This window comes from Meleagris gallopavo, chromosome 22 (genome assembly GCF_905368555.1).
Source record: "Meleagris gallopavo chromosome 22, MGAL_WU_HG_1.1, whole genome shotgun sequence".
NCBI lineage: Eukaryota > Metazoa > Chordata > Aves > Galliformes > Phasianidae > Meleagris > Meleagris gallopavo.
In genome coordinates this window covers 5,853,657-5,873,661 of record NC_139425.1, presented here as the reverse complement: position 1 = coordinate 5,873,661, position 20,005 = coordinate 5,853,657, and the positions used below count along the sequence as shown (strand labels likewise).

The following is a 20,005-nucleotide window of genomic DNA, read 5'->3' as shown; positions in this document are numbered from 1 at the left end:
TTGCTTGCATGTATATATGTACAGATAAATGTAAATACACATAAACAACAAATGCATAAAATCTCTCCCAATTTCTACGTTTCTCTTTGACATTCACCATTACAAAACACCTCTTCCTACTCAGATACCACTGCCCACTGGTATTGCTCATGGCTGCGGAAGTCCAGGCCGCCCCTGCTGCACACGCAAGACCCATAACACAAAAGGACTGCTTCATGGCTCCACAAACAGGGTGCAACTTATTTGTTACAACATAGGCATCTCTTTTCACTCCAAAGAACTATGCCTCTTATCACTTCTCTTCAGAATCTTAAGGGCTAAGAATGTACTTAAAACTAAATTATAAAAATATGATTTAGAGAAAAACAAGGAGATTTGGAATGAAATAACCACTGATAACTTTGATATTCGTGCTGAAACACTCTGCCTTCTGTTACAGGAATGCACAAGAATTTTTTTGCTTTGGAGTCCTCTTGTTACTTTTATCCCTTATTCCTGTTACTTGTCCTATCCCTACCTAGGACACCCTGAGTGCACCCACCTGGATCCCAGTGGCCAAATAACAACACAGTCTAGGAGAAAGTATTGCCAGATAACACTTTGTGTGAAAATATACATTCAATGAATCAGCATGAGATAAAATAAAATAAAATGTTATCACAAGTCATAGAGGGCTCAGGAGGGAATGAACTGTGAAAACAGCACACAAAAGCAGTAGCTAAACAGGCCTGAAATAGCAGAGAGTTGCTGTGGCTGCTGGCTGAACACATCCATGAGTTACAGAGCAACATTTTCATTTGTACAGACTTCTTACTGCAAACAACCCATTTTGAGCCATGTGCCCCACTCAGACCATTCCAGCCTATCTTGATGGGAACTGAACTTCAGTAGAAACCCCACTTTTTCTTCTGCTGCTTAAGGGAGGGAAGAGAGGAGCTGACAGCAGCTCCTGCACACAGCAGCACAGTGAGGCATGAGGGTGCACCGTGCCACGTGGCTGGCTCTGACACCCATTAGGGAGAGATGTGCAGTTGTTGAAGGAGGATCTATGACTAACAGTTTGGACAAGATGCTCGGGACTGTATCACGGCTTCTGTAAAAGTGGGAAAGCTTTCAATTAAGCCCTTTTTAGGCACTGGAAAGTGCTTTAAATTTTTCAGGTAAAACTTGTTACAGCACTGCAGTACCAGTATCCGTGCTGATGAATGACTATCCCAAACACAAGACAGCCAAGAAAGAGGTGAGGCACGAGAGCTGTCCTTCAGGGCATGTTCTCTCACTCATTTTTGATCCAAAAACTCTCCATTCCCAGACTATGAGAATTTCTTCACCCTTTTGACTTACTCTTTAAATCTGTCAGAGTGCTGCACTGACTCCAATAACTCAGTGAGAAAGGTAAGGCTGCCCCTTTATAACAGGCTTGTGTCATCACCTCTATTGTCAGCCTATAAAAGAGTGACATTCAGGGAATAATAATTCAAAAAAAGCTATGGGAAAAAGAACTATGAAATGTACGTTAGCAAAGGGACCTTGGATGTGAGAAAAAACTCTAGCATAACAGTACAGGTGAGGCTGGAGTGAGAATGACATACCTTCTCCTTGATTAAATCCCCCAGGTCAACACTGCTCCAGAAGCAGAGACCAGAGAAGACATGAAGAGAAATGTCTGTTGTACATGCAAAAGGCTGAAAGCTCTTTCTCTGGGACTTTCTTACCCCTGGCTGGGGAAGGGAAGACTATCTTGTCTGTCTGCACATCATTCTCAAGGACTTACAAGCAAAAAATGCGTAAGTGTACAAAAGATTCAAGATATATTTCTTCTATTTCTCAAGTATCTTGATGAGGGAAAACACAAATGCCAGCCTCATTGTCCCAAATGTAACCGATGTTCTACATACCAAAATAAAATGCAACAAAGTGTGTGGATTCTCTAAAACTCAGGACACTCTCTTAAGAAACTGGAAGTAGTGGATAATTTAACAACGTGCCTGAAAACTTTGTACTCTTTTGGCTTGGTCTCAAAGTCTGGAATCTAAACAGCCTCCCTTGGCTCATTTCTTATGCATAAGAAATAAAGAAAGTTAACACCCCACCCTGGCTTCTCTAGTTGCTTCTCTCTGCCTGATAGATTTCTGATTTAGGATTTAAGCAGAGGGAAGGGGAATTAATTTTCTATGTTTAGGGTTTTTTTAATGTGGTCCTCTCTAAAGTATCAATAAATCAGAGTTTTAAGTTCCTGAGTAACTGCTGATTTAACATATCTGTGATGGCAATGGGATGCAAGCTCTGTTAACTGGTCTAAGCACATTTTGCCTGTCAGGGCAATGAATTCCCAAAGCTCAACATGGCATGATTGGTAAGGACTCTTGTGTCCCAATTCTTCAAAATTGGAACTGAACATTAAATAATGAAATCAAGAGGCCTGTGCATTCTCACTAGAGAAAAACACCCTTCAAACTCCAACCTTGCTCTCCCTGTTGACTCAATGTGAATTATGGCAATGTGAATTAGGGTCATGGTGCAAGAGAAAGATAGCCTTCTTCTCCAGCCTGATTCTGGAAGGTTGAGCCTTCAGCTTAGTCAGCATTGCAATGCAGCAGTCAGTCGAAGGTTTGTCCAGGTTCCGGGAAATCCAAAAGGATCACCTCTTTCCTATCCCAAAAGACAGTGCACATTACCCACTGAGGGCTCTGAATTCACGTCTCCACTGTATGGACTGCCGTTTTGATTCCAGCGCATAGTGGTGTCACTATGGTTCGTCACCAGTAATGCTGCAATTCTGGAAACTATCATCGTCAGCCTTGTGTTGGCTCAGTAGGTCCTGACAAACTTGCATGTGGTGTTATTTTTGTTCCTATGCGAGCATTCATGTGACCCACCTGGCACAAACTTTGCAACATTCCAACACTGCTATGATCACTTCCAACGCACTGAAGCCAATACTCAGCTCCACACCCAGTTCCCTGATTGTAATCCATCGATATGCATGGATGAGCTGATTGAGATGCTCTTCATTTTGTGGTGTGACAGCTGTGCAAGGCTGCCCAAAGTACGGCTTGTCTTTCACATCGCTGCCACCACTGCTGAAATGCACCACCCACCAGCTCACTGTGCTTACATCCACCGTTTGGTTTCCACAGACATTCAACAAGCATCAATGAATGTCAACTGGTGCCATTTTTTTCGCATGGAGGAATCCAGTGACACAGCTTTGCTTCATACGTATTCCAAGTCAGACACCATTTCGTCAGACTGCCGCTCTGCCCCATCTGTCACACAGCAACAAATTGAAATACTGGTGGGAAGGCTCAACCTCTACAGCCAACCACCAGCATTGGCTTCTGACATCATGGGCCAATGTAAAATAGGAGGTATTCCTTTCGAGTAGTCCTTGTAAGTGGTTATCCAGTACCACTTGACCCTGAAGTTGCAAAGCTTTAATTGCTCTTGAATTATGAAATCTACCTCTACTTGGATATACTTCGCTTGTTTGGACTTGGAGCAAGTCTCATTACCGATCTGGTAAATACTGTGTTGAAATAAATGTATAAACTTATAACTTTCACTTAGTCACAATCCTATATCTTTGTTTAGAAAGAGCAGAGGGTGGTCTTGGAAGATAGAGTATCATCCCACTAAATTTTAAGAAAGGTTTATGCAGACATTATTGGCAACTATATATGCATATCACATACACATCTTTATAGCACTGAGCTCCTATGTTTTTAAAAACACAAAATATTATTGTTTATATTAAGTTCTTCAGGAGTCTGTGAAATGTGTAGAAGTTTCTCTGCTGGTAAACAGGTTTTTTTGTAGTGGAAGTCGGTTACTTCATGAGTAAAAAATGACAAAAAATAAACAAATTGTAAATTTTGTATCTATATCACTAACTGAAATTTTCAAAAAGACTTTTTTGAATTAGAAAACTGATGACAGTTTATAGATAAAAACCAAGAGACTTATTTTAAAGAGCCACAGGACAACAGTAGTGAGTGAAGTAATGCAAGCTAACAGTTGCATATCTTGGACATGTTAGAAAAAAAGACTCATAAAAAGCAACGCTGGGCTAAAAAACTTCACTTAAGTTTGTCACTCACACTCATTAACAGTGCAAAAACAGATAAGCAAAGAAGAAACTCACTTGGAGCACATGTTCACAAGTGTTTTCCTTAATAATCACGCAATTAATAGCCTGCTTCTGTGGGTATTTGTGAGTCAGACTAAAATAATAGCCTAGAAATGGAACACTTTGAGGGTTCAGGCAGGCTGAGGTCTGATTTCACAAGTTCTGGTGTGACAATACATTAAAGTGAAAGCTAAGGTGGGCTCAAGATCAGAAAGCTGCTAGCATGAGGTTTATTTTCAAGATGAGACAGGTTTTTACAAGAAGACCACAGGTGATTATCAGACAAGGAAGGGCTAAGGAGAACCTCTGCAGTGATCCTGCCATTCAGTAACTGACAGACTGCAGGGCAGTATAGAAGTGAAAACACCAAATGATAAGTGCATCAGCCCAATGCCTTTCACACAAACATCCTTGTTTTAATTTGCAGAGTCTGATCTGATAAAGAAAAGCACTTCCTGAAAGTGCCATTATATGATGCTAAGCAGGCTTCAAATGTCTTGCCAAAGTACAGAGGGACACTGACATTTGAACTGCAGGAGTTTTGTCTTCCTCTTTGTTTTTCCCCCTGTGACAATTGCATTTGAATAACTGGAATTTTTAAAAATCCCTATTCCTCCTTTCACCATGATGTAATCCAATGTTGAAGAAGCCTAACAATGTCGAACAGCTATGACTAGAGCCAAGTCTGGCACCAGGAGAGACAAGAGTTGGCACCAAACACCATGATCTTTAAAATAAACCTGGCAGACACACTGAAAAGGTTTGCCTTTGCTGCCATAAACAGCATACAGAGCAGTAAATGGAAAAGTGATGAAAAAGACCACAGTTTTATTGCTGGAACAAAGATGCCAATCAGCTAACCACTTGATCTAGCACCTACTAAGGGTTTTTACAATGGCATGTCAAAATTTAGGACAGTAGCAGGGGCCAAAGGTAACATAACAGTGCCTTTCATATGTCCATTACACCAAACTGAGTCCACAAAACCCATCAGGTACCTACTATCGAGGAGCACCTCTGCACACAACTGCAAGTTACACTGAATTATTCAAAGAAAAATGCATTTTCCATACAAGAACACATCTGTCTCAACACACTTCTCTTTCCAGTACTTCTCAGTTACACTTTCCTAAGAAGGAATTTGCTCCCAATTGGTGTGGCTGGAGCAGCGCTCTGGAAAGAGATGTGTATGCATTTTTTTCTTTTTTTTTCTTTTTTTTTTTTTTTAATGCAGATAGAACAGAGAAGAGAAAAGAAAGTTTTCTTCTCCACTCCCTCTCCCACTCCCAGCTTGAACTGAAAGAACACGGGCTGATTTCCTGTGCTCTGTATAAGGGTCTGATGAATTGTGATGTGGACATCTGTCTGCCTGCAACCGAACAGATGCCACCATCTTATTTCACACAGGTGAAGAACAGACAGCCATGTAACAGCAGCATTTTTTCAACTGCTACTAGCTAAGTTTTTAAACTCATCCCTTTTAGCACACTCTGCATGAAGTTCTCCCAAATTTTAAAACTCTATAAGCACACTGTTCTCAAATAGCAGATTACTTGCTCCAGGCAGACAATTTCTGGTTAGAAGTCAGAACTGTGTGTGATGTATTAAGAGTTTTTGACAGTCTGGCTAGTACTAAAACCTAAAAGAACATTTGAATCAGACAATAGACTTCAAGCTATTTATCTGATCCTCAGTAGTAACAATGCAATTTTCATAAATAATACATACAAGCACTCCTAATGGGATATCCAACACAGTGTTTGAATGGGGAGGTATAGAAAAGTTACAGCCTTGTGTTGCAACTCACTTGGCACACATGAAAGGAAAGACTCGGTTTAAGGGCGAAAACTTGACCTTTCCCTTTTTTTTCTTCCCCTTCAAAAAACAAACTGAAAAAAAATTAAAAACTGAGGATCTAATTGCTATTACCCAACCTTTTCCCAGGGGGCTACAAGTTCTTCAAACAGAACTGTCAAATCTGAAATCTGAGGACAACATTAAATGACCACAAACCATGGTATCTTTTACTGGAAGATATTTACAGCTTCAGTGACAAAACCAGCACCTTAAAGTCCACTTTGCTTCAGTGAAGAGCAGTTTTCTAGTTTTCTTACTACCATGTCACACACCACTCAACTCAGGATCACCACAGTCCAGCTCTTAAGGGAGCTGCTCTGCAGCTCAGCACCTCCAAAACTGCTCAAGCACCAGACCAAAACAGGGGACTGCCACAAACACAAGAGTGTCAGGATGATGGCTTCATTTTCAGGACTGCAAAGCAGCTCAGGAAAATTTCTTGCAAGTAGAGAAAATGGCAGCTACCTTGAGTTCATGCAAATAATCTCAGAAAATATTGTCATTACAGATTAGGAAATCCAGCTGCAATCAAAAGTCAACTTTTGCTTCTTGGATATTTGAGAAGACGTTTACGTATGACATTAAGACGGTGACCGCCTTAGGCCTAAAACTCAGACTTGATCTGCAATATCCTTAGCTAGAAGGCAATATTCTCCCACACACACAGGACTTCAAAAGCCCTTGCCCTTTCACAGCCCAGAAGAGCAACTCGACAACCTGGTTCAATGCTGATGCATTTCCTGACCCTGGATTAACTTCAGCTCATTGCCTGTGGCACAGTTTCTCTCTGACACTTTTATGGAATAATTTCTACAATCAACAAAAATTTCTTTCTTTGGGCTACTACAGGATGACACAGATAAAACCAACTGACTCATAAGCAATGTGCCGAGATATACTTGCTCACCCTCATTGTTTGCAATGGCTACTGCAACATGAGCTACCAAAAACTAACAGCCGTGCAAAATATCCGTATGCAGTGCTTGGTTTTCCAAAAGAAATACAGTTGCCATCTCTTTTCCTTCTTCCCAGAACTGTAGTCCTGTTAATTCCAGTGAAATGCAAGGAAAAAGTAAAGTATGTCTGATTTCAGGTTTTTTAATTTAATTTCTGCAAAACAAAAACTGGAATAAAAGACTGTTTTTTCTTCTTTATCCCTCAAATGGCTTTGTCAGAAATGACCGATCTGATGCCATGACCCCATGTTAGAGCTCTCATTAGGAAGACTTGCATTCAGCTTCAGTCAGTCACAGGTTTCCTGTTAGGAGAATATTTTACAGAGACTATTTGTATTTAATCTGCCTACCTCTATTTACTTTTGTATAGGAGAGAATACTTCATTTTTCCACTTCTGAGTGAGCTGAGCTCAAAATCATGAAGATAACCGGCTACACTGTTAAATCAGCACAAAGGGGTAAAAGAGAAAGCTATATAGAAATCAAAGACAGAAGATCAATTGTACACCTACTAAAATGCCATGAAAGCAGCGTATTTTTTACTTTTCCTGACCACTTGTCAGCCTTTCTCCACTCTTCTAATGGAGAGCACAGACACTGCCTGCGGTTGTCAGTACAGAACAGGAGCTTAAGTCTCACATTCCTATTTTCTCCTAGACCACATAGCATCTCTTTCCCACACCCAACTTCTGCATGCCTAAATTCTCGCTTTAATTCACATTTGGCCTAAATTCTCTCTTTCATTCACATTTGGCTGCATAACTCTTCTTTCCCAGTTGTTTTATTCCAGTTGGTCTCTTTTAACCCTCAAGCAATAGGTGCTAGGTATGTTGTGCATCTTCTGTTAGCACATGTCTTGCCATGGTTCACTTTAAGCATAACCAATCTGCTAACCCCTGTACAGCTGCTGGTTTTACAGGCTGTCATCACAAAGACTGCTTGTATGCTTCCTTGCTGGTTTTTAATTTTTTAGGAGCCCAGAAACTGAATTTACTCAGTGTAACTGCAATTTTAAGCACAGAATTTAAATGCCACAATTAGAGAACCAGCTTCCCTTCATTTGGCTTCTCTTCACAAAGTAGCATTGGGGATCACCTAATGCCTAAATATCCTGCATCTCTCACTTCTAACATGGTTCCTGAAGATCAATACGGTGCATTTTCAGCAACAGGTATTGTAGACGAAATGGATCAGTGAAGATCAAAACTGCAAGCTTTCAACAGAGAAGACAGCTTGTACCAGAACTTCCCTGTCTAAAGTTGGTCTAGGAACTACTTTCTTTATACATGTGGGTGAGTCAGGGCAGTGGAAGCTTGGAGACATAAAATCAGTGAGAAAACAGAAAAACAAAAGAGTCTGAGAAAAAAGTAAAAAAAAACCTGAAACACGGGCATGAGAAAAACCTATTGAAATGTTAAGGAACACTAACTGAAAAATACAATCTCTATTCCTTTCTGTGAACTGGAGGAAACAAAAATAAACAAACAAAAACCATACAAACAAAATGTGCTTCTGAAAGAATTACATTCCATCTATTTCCCTCTATCATGGGATTATCCAGAAGAACTCAAATTTCTGGCTCATCAGAGAAGCAGTTAATAAAATCTAATCAAAAAAGGCAGCTATTTTCTAGTGTTGTCACATACCTCTTTGCCAGTAAATACATAGGACAAATATCTTGAAAAGCATGCACACATACCTTAAGCAAAAAACTAAGTTTTTAGAGGAAAGCCTGACCCTGAGAGCTCTAAGAGAGTTAAGGTTTTTCTCAAAAGCTGAGTATACATTTTTCCATACAAGCAGCTGAATCATGGATATTTTGAAAAGTAGTTTATAATTCAGCTCTATATAATGTGTCCAGTGCCATACAAAGCATTAAAAAGCATTTTAAATTGAAAGTTGCCGGCATCCACTGACATAGCAGAAGAACTTAGCAGACCAGTTTCACAGCTGGTTTGAAACACAGAAAGTTTACACAGTCAGTTTAGTCGTTAACGGCAGTTACCTGTCTTATGCTGCAATACCAAAACATAGTGGTGGTCTGTGGATAACGCAATGTATGGCAAGGGCAAGATCTGAAATACACCCTCCTGTCTCCTGGCTGCTGAAGTTAGCTGCAATGCTTCCTAGTGTATTCCAAGGAAAAAGCCAAATAAAGGCTATGCATAAACCAGTTATCAAATATCCAGTTGGTTCTGTTGGTCTTTTTGTATTGCTATAACACTAAATTTGCAGGTAACATCCAGTGATCAAAAATAGGCACGATTCAATAGCACTTGTTTGTGTTTGTTTTAACATGTGGTTTATGTTTGTTTATTTTTTTAAAGGGGAAAGATTACATCAGAGAAACAGTGGTATAAACATGATCCTTTGCTGTCTGGCAACTTTTACCAAGTATGTATTTTAGAGTATAATTCATGGGAAAAGCTACCAAGTGAGTTTGAACTTAGAATTCAAAGCTGAAGTTCAGTGAATTCATGGGGAAAACAATGAACACTGGGTGTCTCTAAGAATAACCAACTGTACATATTAAATTCTAAACAGCATGGCAAAATTACCTTCAGTTACACCAGAACTTTTGTTTTTTTTACCAAGAAAAGCACTATGGTTTTAGTTAAGAGTACTCAAGTAGGAAGAACATCAGGTTTAGATCTCACTCCATAATGAGATTTTCCTTTGTTCCATAAAAAAATTGCAACACCTAGCATCCTTCTTCTTCCTTACATGAAAGCAGTCTGGTGGGTGTTTGTACTTCAAGGCTGGGCCACAGTAGAGATGTTATAGACTTGGAAGGCAAATGAGTAAACTTTTGTGGATGCTCCCTCTCAAAACCAGAAATCATTTCTCCATCATATTCTGCCTACAGCATAAGTCAAGCTCCTAGATAAGATCTTCGCTGCTATTTTGTTTAAATATTTTAAAAGGCTGCTATCAGGGATAACGCTGAGGTAATACGAAAGCTGTGCTTTGGCTTTTCCTCCCCACATTTCATCCCCTAGGTCCCACTTTCTGCAGTTTATTTGGCAGAAGGCATTGCATGGCTTCTCATCCAACACTGCTATGGGAGTGTTCCTAAATATGATTAATTTGCTAATGATACAAATCTCCAAACAGCATGTTAGTAATGTTGATGATTTATGAAATGCCAGAGATGCTTCTTTCACCAGTGATAAGCTCTTGCAAGCCAGTGGTTTTGTAGGAAATCTCTTGCAATTGCTAAGAACATTCTCATCTCTGCATCTTTCCCAGATGGTGCAGAGGCAGAGAGCTGCAGCAAGGATATCTTTAATAAATTGCAGGTTATGTATGCACACAAATAATATAGTGCCAGATTATGAATCTTGCATATGTTCATATGCAAAAAGCCCAGAGTTTGCTTTGGAACGGAAACAAGCCTCGGTGGTCAAACACCCTGCTAAGTCTTCTTTCCTCCCAGGATTCAAGTGTGCACTAGAAACTGCAAAAACTAGGGAACATATTTCCTTTTCTCAACTGCTCACAATATTGCCCTTGGCACCCCAACGGCCCAAGACACATTAATAGAGTCTAAAAATAGTCTCAGAAATAGTAGTGTTTTTTCACATTTCCTATGCAGATATTCCCTACGTCGCACAATGTACCTGAGACCAACATATGACCACCATGCACTGCCCTACCTAGTCCCGGCATCCTCTTGACCAGAAAACACTGTTAATACTAAATTGCCCTCAGCTGTGATTAGATGACTTTGATCAATGACACACAGGGTATGGTTTTCTTCTTCAAGCAACATTTGCAGTCAGCTTGTGGTTTCCCTGTGTTTGTTCAAGTTTATGCAGACTATGAGTTATTTTTACCTATATGGAATAATCACAGATAGCTGAAAATATTTGAGATGTGAGATCTTCACTGCAACCAGCCAAGTTGTTTTTTCTGTTCTGACAAGTTAGCCCTCACTTAACAAAAGTATTTCAGAACTGGAATAGCACAGAATAGGACAGTTTTGGAACTTTTCCTGAAACATTTGGACTGACGCTATCTAGCAATTCCTATAAAACTAGGCTACTGCACCATACCTTTGCTGAGTGCCATTTGAGCTTGTTTTTCAGTTACTACCTTTCCATAAGCACATTGATTTCTGAAATGTTTGGTTAGTTCTCTCCCTATGTATTTATTTGTCTCTGACATGGGTGGCTGAGACACAGCTGGAGTTCTGTCCAGTATCATTGTCTATAAAATAAACCATTAATTTGTAAGCATTAATAAGCACAGCATCTATCAGGGAGTGCATGTCATGGTCACTCATGGTGACCTGGGGGGACTCTCCACCAGCAGTGCCTCTGAAGTCAGACATTTGTCCCACTTTTGCAAGAGCAACATCTTTATGGCTCTTCAGATTGCAACACTGCACTGAGACCATCTAGAATCACCTTGAAGTTACTATTCCAAACCAGTAAGAAGTGCAAAAACTGAATTTAGAACATGAATACAAAGAGAAGCAACAGACAGTAGGACACAAGACTTAGGACTTAGTAAAAAGTTCATTTTGTAACCAAAACTGACAATTCAGTATTGAACTGCATTTTGTTTACTTGTTTGTATTACAAATACAAAACTGTATTTTGTTTACTTTAGCACAGCTGATTAATGTGTGTGCAATTTAACTTTTACATACTATCAATTATAAAATTATAGTTGAATGTTTGACAGAACAAGTGCTATAGACATGCAGTTTGTTTTGTAAATCAATACAATTCTAATTGCATTTAATAGGCAAAGGAACAGAGTGCCTCACATATGCTTTTTTTATATGTACTTCTGTGCTCAAACAACCCTCAGAGTTTTGCTCATGGCAATTCTACAGTTTTGTCTACAAGCTGGTAAAGCCATTATTGCCAAAGAAATTTTGAAGAAGTAATTAAACAAATAATATCCAAACCTATCTTCACTTTGCAAACACAGTCTTACTGAAAAATATGCATGCAAATAAGCCACAATCATCTCTTAATACAAACAGCAACCTATGATACCACAGATTGTCTTCAAGTTAGACAGGGCATTAGGCTTTTAAAACCATTAAACATTTCTTTTAACTCCAAATGGGCTCCACCTTGGTGCTTTGCTTCCAGACTGAAATGATTTGTAACTATTCAGAGAAGTAAGGCTCTAGGACCATTGCTGCACTCCTGGAAACAGAAATGTTTGAGCAAAGGTGAGAAGGTCAGACAAGGGCAAAGTCCAAAGTAATTTTAAGTGGTTCAGCTAAGTAGGGAAAGCTAATGGGAAACCATTTTAATTTATTACAGTCATCCCTTGTGAATAAAAGGACAACGTTTTTCTTCAGGAGCTTGATTACATAGCAGTAAATCCCTCTGTGTATATAAAAGACCTATGGACAGTATAGATCAAATGTCAAAATAGGTTTGCACTTTATGTTGGATGTGGGAGAAAATATTAAAGTTGGGAATAGTTTCAGATACTCAATCTTTTCAAAAAATATTTCCAATATATATGAAAAGATGTGTATTTTATTCTGCTATGCCCATCTACAAAGACATAAAGTAATGCTGTCTTTGCAGTACACTTTTTTGGACCTTCCCTTTCTAAAAAAAACCTAAGCCAGAAACATGTTTTTGAATATAAAATCATGTTCACATTCTCTCCTTCCCCAACACTTTCTGCTTCTTTTGCTGGTAATAAATGCTGCTTTAAATATTGGCTCTAATCTCTGCTTCGTATAATACAGACAAGTATTAGCAGTAAACAAGCAAACAAAGCACAGTTCAAGGTGACAGTAATGTTTGAAAAAGGTATCTTAAAGTAAGACTGATACTAGGAAAGGATTTTCTCTAATAGCACACAGGGCTTTTTTCAGCATTTCAAATTGTTTTTTTTCCCCTAAATAATTGCTAGTTCTGATGGGTATATGTGCCTAAGTGCAACTAACATTGTACTGGTCTGAGATGGAACTGAAAAACATTTGTGATGGTGAAAATTGCAGCCACTCAGTCCGAGATTCTTATTGAAAAAAATATTTGTTTAATCAGAAGCAGGATTTCTAGGTTTTGGAGTAGAATGTTTCAGCACTGAGGAATTACTGAGCCGCCTCAAAGTAGGCAAAAAACAAATATTTGGCTTACTTAGTAACACAATCATTACCTGTCCATGGCAATTTTGTATCTTGTGCATACCCTGTTTTTCCACACACTTTTCTCAAGTCCTGAGAAATAAATACTCTGAGGCAGGCAGTGCTTCGGTTCCGCATAGTGTGGGGCTGGGTCCTTCTCTGCTGCTGCAGTACAACAGCCACCAAACACCGCCTGAAGCATGAAACACCTTTCAAAGTAGTTTCAGTAAAGCTTGTTTTGTCCCCTCTAATTTTCAAAAACCTTGTCCTGGATTTTGATGCCATCCCACAACATTGCCATCAACCATCCTACAAGACTGGAAACTACTGGGAGATTAATCCTGACAGTGCTCAGGGACTACATCATGTTACACAACATCTCAGCACATGCCTGCAGAAGGACAAGAGGCCTTTGCAGAGATCTGGGGACAAAATTAACTTTACCAAAAGCTCAGTTATAGGGCAATAATGTTTCTCGTGAGCATTATTCATCTTCCTAAGGGCAAAATGCAACCACTGTAGGCACCTTTACTACGTAATGCATACTGCTTCATCAGACACTCATTTCAAACTTCCTGACTCCACTGTCTTGAGCTAATGCTGCTGTTTGAACTCTTAGCCACATTTGGTAAAGACCAGCAGTGCCTTCTACGAACTTTCCCATACAGTAGCAAACAGATACTGCTGCAGGTACAATGTAACTGTTAAACACGTTGAATTTTTAACTTTCAATGCCTTTACTATCTCACTTAAGAACTTTACGGCAGTTTAAACAGGTTGGTATCGACTCCTGGCCAAAGCAGGCTCTAATGTTTGTGCTCTGTCTGCCCACAACACTTCCTGTCATTTCTATTGGCTAAAATATTCCTTTCTGTGGTTTTGCAAAGTGCCCTTCCCTGCTGTGGACTATACGACAATGGTTGAGTTTCATCTCATCTATGGCTTTTTTGAGCTCATGGAGAGCAAAGGGAGAGGAAGAACAACGAGGGATGGGACCTAAAGCTAAACAAATCAATGCTTCTTTGATCCTTTTGGGATCAAGATGCTGTTAAAACACATGATTATTAGAACTGTGAATTTATTGGTAAGGAATTGGTTACTGTCACTGTACTTCAGCATGAGCTTACATTATGATTGTAAGTACAAAGTGTTCATTCTCTTTGTGGCTATGAGAATTAATCTTTTCCATGTGCAGAGAGGCTGTGCGATAATTTAACTGAGATTCCTGTTGGTAGTTTGGGCAAGCACTCATCAGCTGCAGGGCTTTCAACAATACATGAGCAGCAGCTCCAAGAGAAAATGATGTAATTAATGCATCCGAGAGCTACCAAGCAGGACTAGAGTGGTCTGCTCGTTTCAGGGTTTTCATCCAAGTAGGTTGTCAAAATCTTGAAACTAAAAGGTGAGTTTCTCCTAAAACACTTCAAATACTTAACTTTGGACAGGATTCAATAACTAATGGATTCTGAATGAAATTGTATGCTTCTAATATCTTACACTGGCCTCAATAATAAGAAAAGGTCTGATCCTCATTATTAAAAATGAAAAAGTAATTTGGATGCGGATGGCAGCTTTATATGCAGGATAGAAGTGCTCCAAGTGCATTTTCAATCCAGCTGGAACTGAGTTTTCCTTTTTCTTTTTTTTCATGAAATTTCATTTAATATGAGTACTATGTCTTAGTAAGGCAGCTGTTGGCAGCAAGCTGTGAAATTAAAGTTGAGCTGGTTATTATTAAGAGCCAAGACATAATATGCTTTTGTCAGAGAGAAGTTTTTCTTGTAGATATGTAACCTAAATTCAGTAATTAAAATAGCTAGTCAGTCAACCTCACTTGGTGGGAAAATTAATCCTAATTTAAAATATAATTTCCAAGTTGTATAAATTGCAACCAAAAATGGGATTGCTATAGCTCATTTCAGTGAGGTTTTTAAGCATCCAAAGCACCAATGATTTCAGAAACACAGGAATTAAGGACTCGTAATTCTCACTGCTGTTCTACTAAGATGTGTGGGACTTTGAGGAAGGCACTTCTGATAAGATCCCAAACAGGAATGAAATCAGGATCTTTCTATTTACTATTATCCACTGAAATTTTTTCTCTCAGCCTCTGCCTGGAGGGAATCATACCTGTCTTCTTCCCACTGCAGCAAATGCTTTTATAATTTCAACATGTAAACATGACCTTGCTCCAGCTTCTCTTCAAAGAAAGCAGTGGAAACTTTCACATCTTGCTCAGAATTTCCTCTGGGATATGCCAAGATGCACATTTCAAAAACATCTGCCCAAAGGTGTCCTCAGGAAGAAAGAACAGAACAGGACTTCGCACATTAGAAATCCAAGCCAGGTAAGTGATGTAATTTTATACATTAACATATTATTACATCATTATCTATATTTATATATATACTAAAGCATCAAGCTGATTAATCCTCATCAGTTAAGCTGACTACACTTTGTAAATTTATTTATTTCCCAAACTGTTGCCTTGAAATTCAGTTATCAAGGGTAGCAGTGAAACTGCACTATCATTCATCTCAGCATTTGACCAGCTTCAAATAACTGTAAAAATCAAAGATCTTGCATCTGACCAAAGATACAACACTAGTTTCTCCTTTCTTCAGACACCGGCTCCTGCAGATTTCTGCAGCCGCATGAATCCATTGTCAGCCAGAAGAGCAGCTGGCTTTTTTCCTGGTTTTCTTTTCAGCTAGATCAGCAAGCTGATCTGACTCGCAGCATGATCGGTACACCAGCACAGGGAAGGAGAAACAAACACAGCAAGGCTGAGAAGGTCACCCCTTCTGATGTCAATGCAGCTCTGCAGCTCTCAACTTAATCCAGTCTTGATACCACACCTGCATCTACTAACACAACTGCTAATAGAGACAGCCTCACTGCTCACAAGGTGACCATTCTAATGCCAAGTAGGACATTGTAACCAAATCACTTCTCTACTTAGGTGATAGTTACTTTTACTCCCCTGGAAACATGCAGATTTTGAGTCAGCAATTCTTGACATCTATGTTGGGCATGTGTATACACTGTCCTTTCTGCAGGGGTATACAACTACTTTGCAGGTTTACTTCAGGTCATGCATTTACCTTAGCAGTCAACTACTGCACTTAGAGAGAGCCAAAGCTCTACCAGATATCAAGAAAATGAAACAGTGTTTAGGAATTAGTGGGGATTTCTTGCAGGTGTTTAGTGTCAGTGAACATAGAGGCTGGCTACAGGGTACTTGTAAGCATCTCATCTTAGATGCTGCCAACAGCTAAACTTCCATCAGTTCAGCTGCTACATAGAAGGGTGGAGAAAAAGATTTCCTCATCAGGCGAGTGGCCATTGTCATCTTTATTTTAAAGAAGAAATCTTGGCAGGTTTTTCACCACATAGTTCTTTAACTGTAGAACTTTTAACGGATAAGAATAGGGTTTTCCTCTTGTGAGATTACATGCATTGTTAAAGACAACTGGATCACATCTCTTCTGTATTAAAAAAAAAAACTTTCTTGTCAATATTTGTAGAGCTAAAATCCTCAGATCAAAAATATACTTAGTATGCCCATGAAAGCTGAGAGCCATCATTCTACAAGTATTACCTTGAAATATAAACTCATAGCAATATAAAAACACAAGGCTGGCATGAAATTGGAATGAGAATAAAAAAACACATGAATCACACACACAACTAATTAAACATGAAAACTGACTTTACAGCCACTTACCTTCACCATTATACATTAACATTGAACAGAACAAATTTGAGCAGCATATTTTGGACATTTACAATCTGGAAGAAATATTTCTTTTAAACTCGTGTCAGGATAATACAGTTTCTTGTCCAAGGTCTCATGATTTCAGGCCTTCCTAACAGAAGTGAAAAGTGCTTAGGACTGAACACAAGGCTTGGTTGACAGCACTTAAATGAGCCTGGAAATCTTCAAATTTACAGTGTCAGGGATAGCTGAGTAACTTTTAGGCTAAGATCTCAGTGCAAAACTTATGTATATTCAGTAAACTTGCAAGTTAAAGCAGTCAAATTTTGGCTTCCCTTTTTCATATGCAATAATCCAACCTCTTCACCAATCACTGTCAGGGACCATCTGAAAAATGCTTCCACAAGTCACATCCCTGCTATTTCTTCTTTACTAATATTTGATTTGTGGATTATAATACAAGCTGTACCTCCAGAGGTCATTAGAGTGTATAAACCATTTGAGGCACTAAAAAAAAAAAAAAAAAAAAAAAAAAAGAAAAAAGATACAACTTAAGACCTGATTTTCAGTAACTCTGAAAAAAGCCCAGTATGCATTAACCTTTAGGAGTACATGCCAAGAAAAATCTCAGAAGTTCATGTTCCAGTGACCACAAGATTGCAAGTTCCATACTGTTTCTTCTGGTAATGGTATTTGCACCAACACAGAAAGCATCCATTTGAGGAAGGACAGAGAGCATCATGTTGGCACAACAAAATCCTTTCATTAAGGAGACATCTGTGGCCCTTAATAGCATGTCTGCCATGGGAGGCAGCACCTCGCTAGATTGGATTTCAAACCAAGTTCTGCTTGAGGTGTTGAGCAAAAGAGAAGTGGCTGCAAGAAGAATAACACAGGCCTGGCAGGTTTTGTTTACCATAGAATTAAAGGACCACTGCACAATTAACAAAAGACAACCAGTCTGTCTGTGGAATGGCAGACAATATTTTGGGCAAGAGTTTGGCTTGCCAGAATAAGTGTAAGAATGTTTACTTAAGTAAGCTCTCTCCTGAACCCACTGCCATTCAAACAACTTTTCTAACTTACTTCCCAGGATGAAAGCGCAAATGTAAGGCTGTCTCTTGAGAAAAAGAGAGAAGACTCCAAAAATGTTAGTTAGCCAACACAGCAACTGGGTCTCTTAATCTCTACTGGCACACTAACACCACTTGGTCATCTTCACATGCTACAGGTTAAGCTTTCAGCAAGATCCCTCTCAACATAAACCCTCTTCCCTCGCAAAGAGCAGGATCCTTGCCGTTCTCATTCACCTGGAAAAAAGCACTCCTAGTAGAAACAGTCACTTAAAAGATCCAGTCCCTACAGATCAGGAAAGCACAGGTCCAATTTTCTGTGCAGGATCGTTCGTGCCCACAGGATGCTTGGCATTAGCTCAGAGACTTCTGAGAAGGTGGGACCTAATTTTAGGTTCCGTCGCCTCTTACCTCAGGTGGGACAAGGGAGAAGCAGAGCAGCCTCCTTTGTCAGCCTTTTCTTTCTCTCCCTGTCGCCACCTCAAACCAGCAGCAACCCCCGCAGGACGGGAGAAAAAGGGCGGGAAACAGCGCTGTGATGAGCGCGGGAGGAGGAACGGCGCGGCGCTCCTGACAGGAGTCACCGCCCATGGACAGGGCCAGCGCCCATCGTGCGTGCGGAAACGTTTCTTAGTCATCCGTTCCTTACTTCCTCGTGATCTGACTGAAGAATATATTAAAACTGGAAGAAACATAGCAAAATCAATCATTTCTTTCCAATAATCTGCTTCTGACAAAATACAAGTCTCCAAATAGTTGCAGAACAGCTAATATTAAAGCTCAATCTCCAGCAAGAAACAGAGAACTGTGTGAACACGGCCTGGGGGCTGCAGGACAGCAGGGCTTCCACTGCTGCTTGAACATTATTACCACAAAGTGGTCATGAATGTTGCCTCTTATACGTATGCCTCCTAGTGCAGCATTCACCACTGCTTCCTACGCCTAACTTGCTGAAGTCCTGACACTGAATTGCTGCTTCTGTCATAGACAATTGCCAAGCACAGAGCCAGCCCACAGCTCCCTGAGTGAGCCGTTCATTTGGATTAAAAAGCAGGGGAAGAATAAAACAGAAAGCCCTAGAGAAGCAGAGCTGCTGCTGCATATGAAAGCATCCAGTCCTGTAGTGGAAACCAGACCTGTTACTGCAACACTTGCACAGGTAAAACAGAAAGAAGAGCTCCCTGGCACAGCTCCACACCTCACTGCCACAGCCAATTGCCTATGCCCTGCTTCTAAAGCTGGTTGTAAGTAGATGTCTTCTATCCAGCTTTCTCATTCTTGTTTCACTGTGTCTGTTTAAATACGACATGAGCACAGAGCGATTGAGACCCATTTTCTCTGGCTGCTTACACTCCCCCCTCCTTACATTTACACTGTCATGAAACCACAGTTCTGGAAGGATGGGAACTAAACCAAAGATTTGTTATTGCAGCAGAGGGATGACACCAGACATGCAAGTTTCTGGACACCAGAATTGTTCTCTTCTGGCAAAAGGGACTTGTTGAGACTGATGTCACAGAGATGCTTAGTCACTGGGTTTGAGCTGTCAGTAGACGCAGATATTCTCTAGCAGTATTCTTTTAAACTGTGTTATGTCCTGGGTGCAAGTCATCGAACACTGTGACGAAGTATAAAAAACATCAGTAAGCAGTGTCTTTAAAAAAACAAACCGAGCAACACCACAACACAATTCCTCCTCGGACAGAATGCAGTACGTGCATTTTGGGGAGAACTGAACGTCAGTCAGGGTATTACTTCTTGCCAGGGCTCCTCCTCTGGAGCCATATCAAGTGACTTTCCTCCTTGAACATGTCCTAATGAATACCTCTGAAGCCTGCAGGTAAAATCCTTCCCCAGTCGTTTTGCCCTGATTGATAGCTTTAGAGCCTTCCTTCACACAGTTTCGGCTGCTTTCCAGACCTTTATTTTTCTCCTTTTTCTAAGTGTCTGCTACAGGAAGTTGCACTCGGCTCTTTTACCGTATGTTTCTCTCAAAACTGACATCTTTGCGTTGTAATGAAGGAACCCCTGAGTATTAGTGACAAATTAGTCACCAGCTAAAGACTACTTTCTTTTTATTTCTATACCAGGTGGAAGATATTAAAATCTCAAGACGAATTTCTCCTACTGTGCTACTATAAATCATCCCCCATTTTTTTAACTGAT

The 20,005-nt window shown here is 39.9% G+C and overlaps 1 protein-coding gene across 17 annotated transcripts in view; it reads right to left on the bottom strand.

Moving 5' to 3' along the window:
- Nucleotides 1-20,005, bottom strand: part of EYA2 (EYA transcriptional coactivator and phosphatase 2) — a 96,141-nt gene that overhangs the window by 65,809 nt on the left and 10,327 nt on the right. For 4 of the 17 annotated variants that reach the window (XM_085242008.1, XM_085242006.1, XM_085242007.1 and 1 more), the window contains exon 1: nucleotides 18,251-18,387. The exons of 6 other annotated variants lie outside the window; for them this stretch is intronic. The gene's annotated coding sequence lies outside the window, so the exon portion shown is untranslated. Of the gene's footprint in view, nucleotides 1-18,250; nucleotides 18,392-20,005 lie in introns of those variants that run through there. 7 more of the 17 variants (XM_085242013.1, XM_085242012.1, XM_085242011.1 and 4 more) reach the window with 7 other exon arrangements.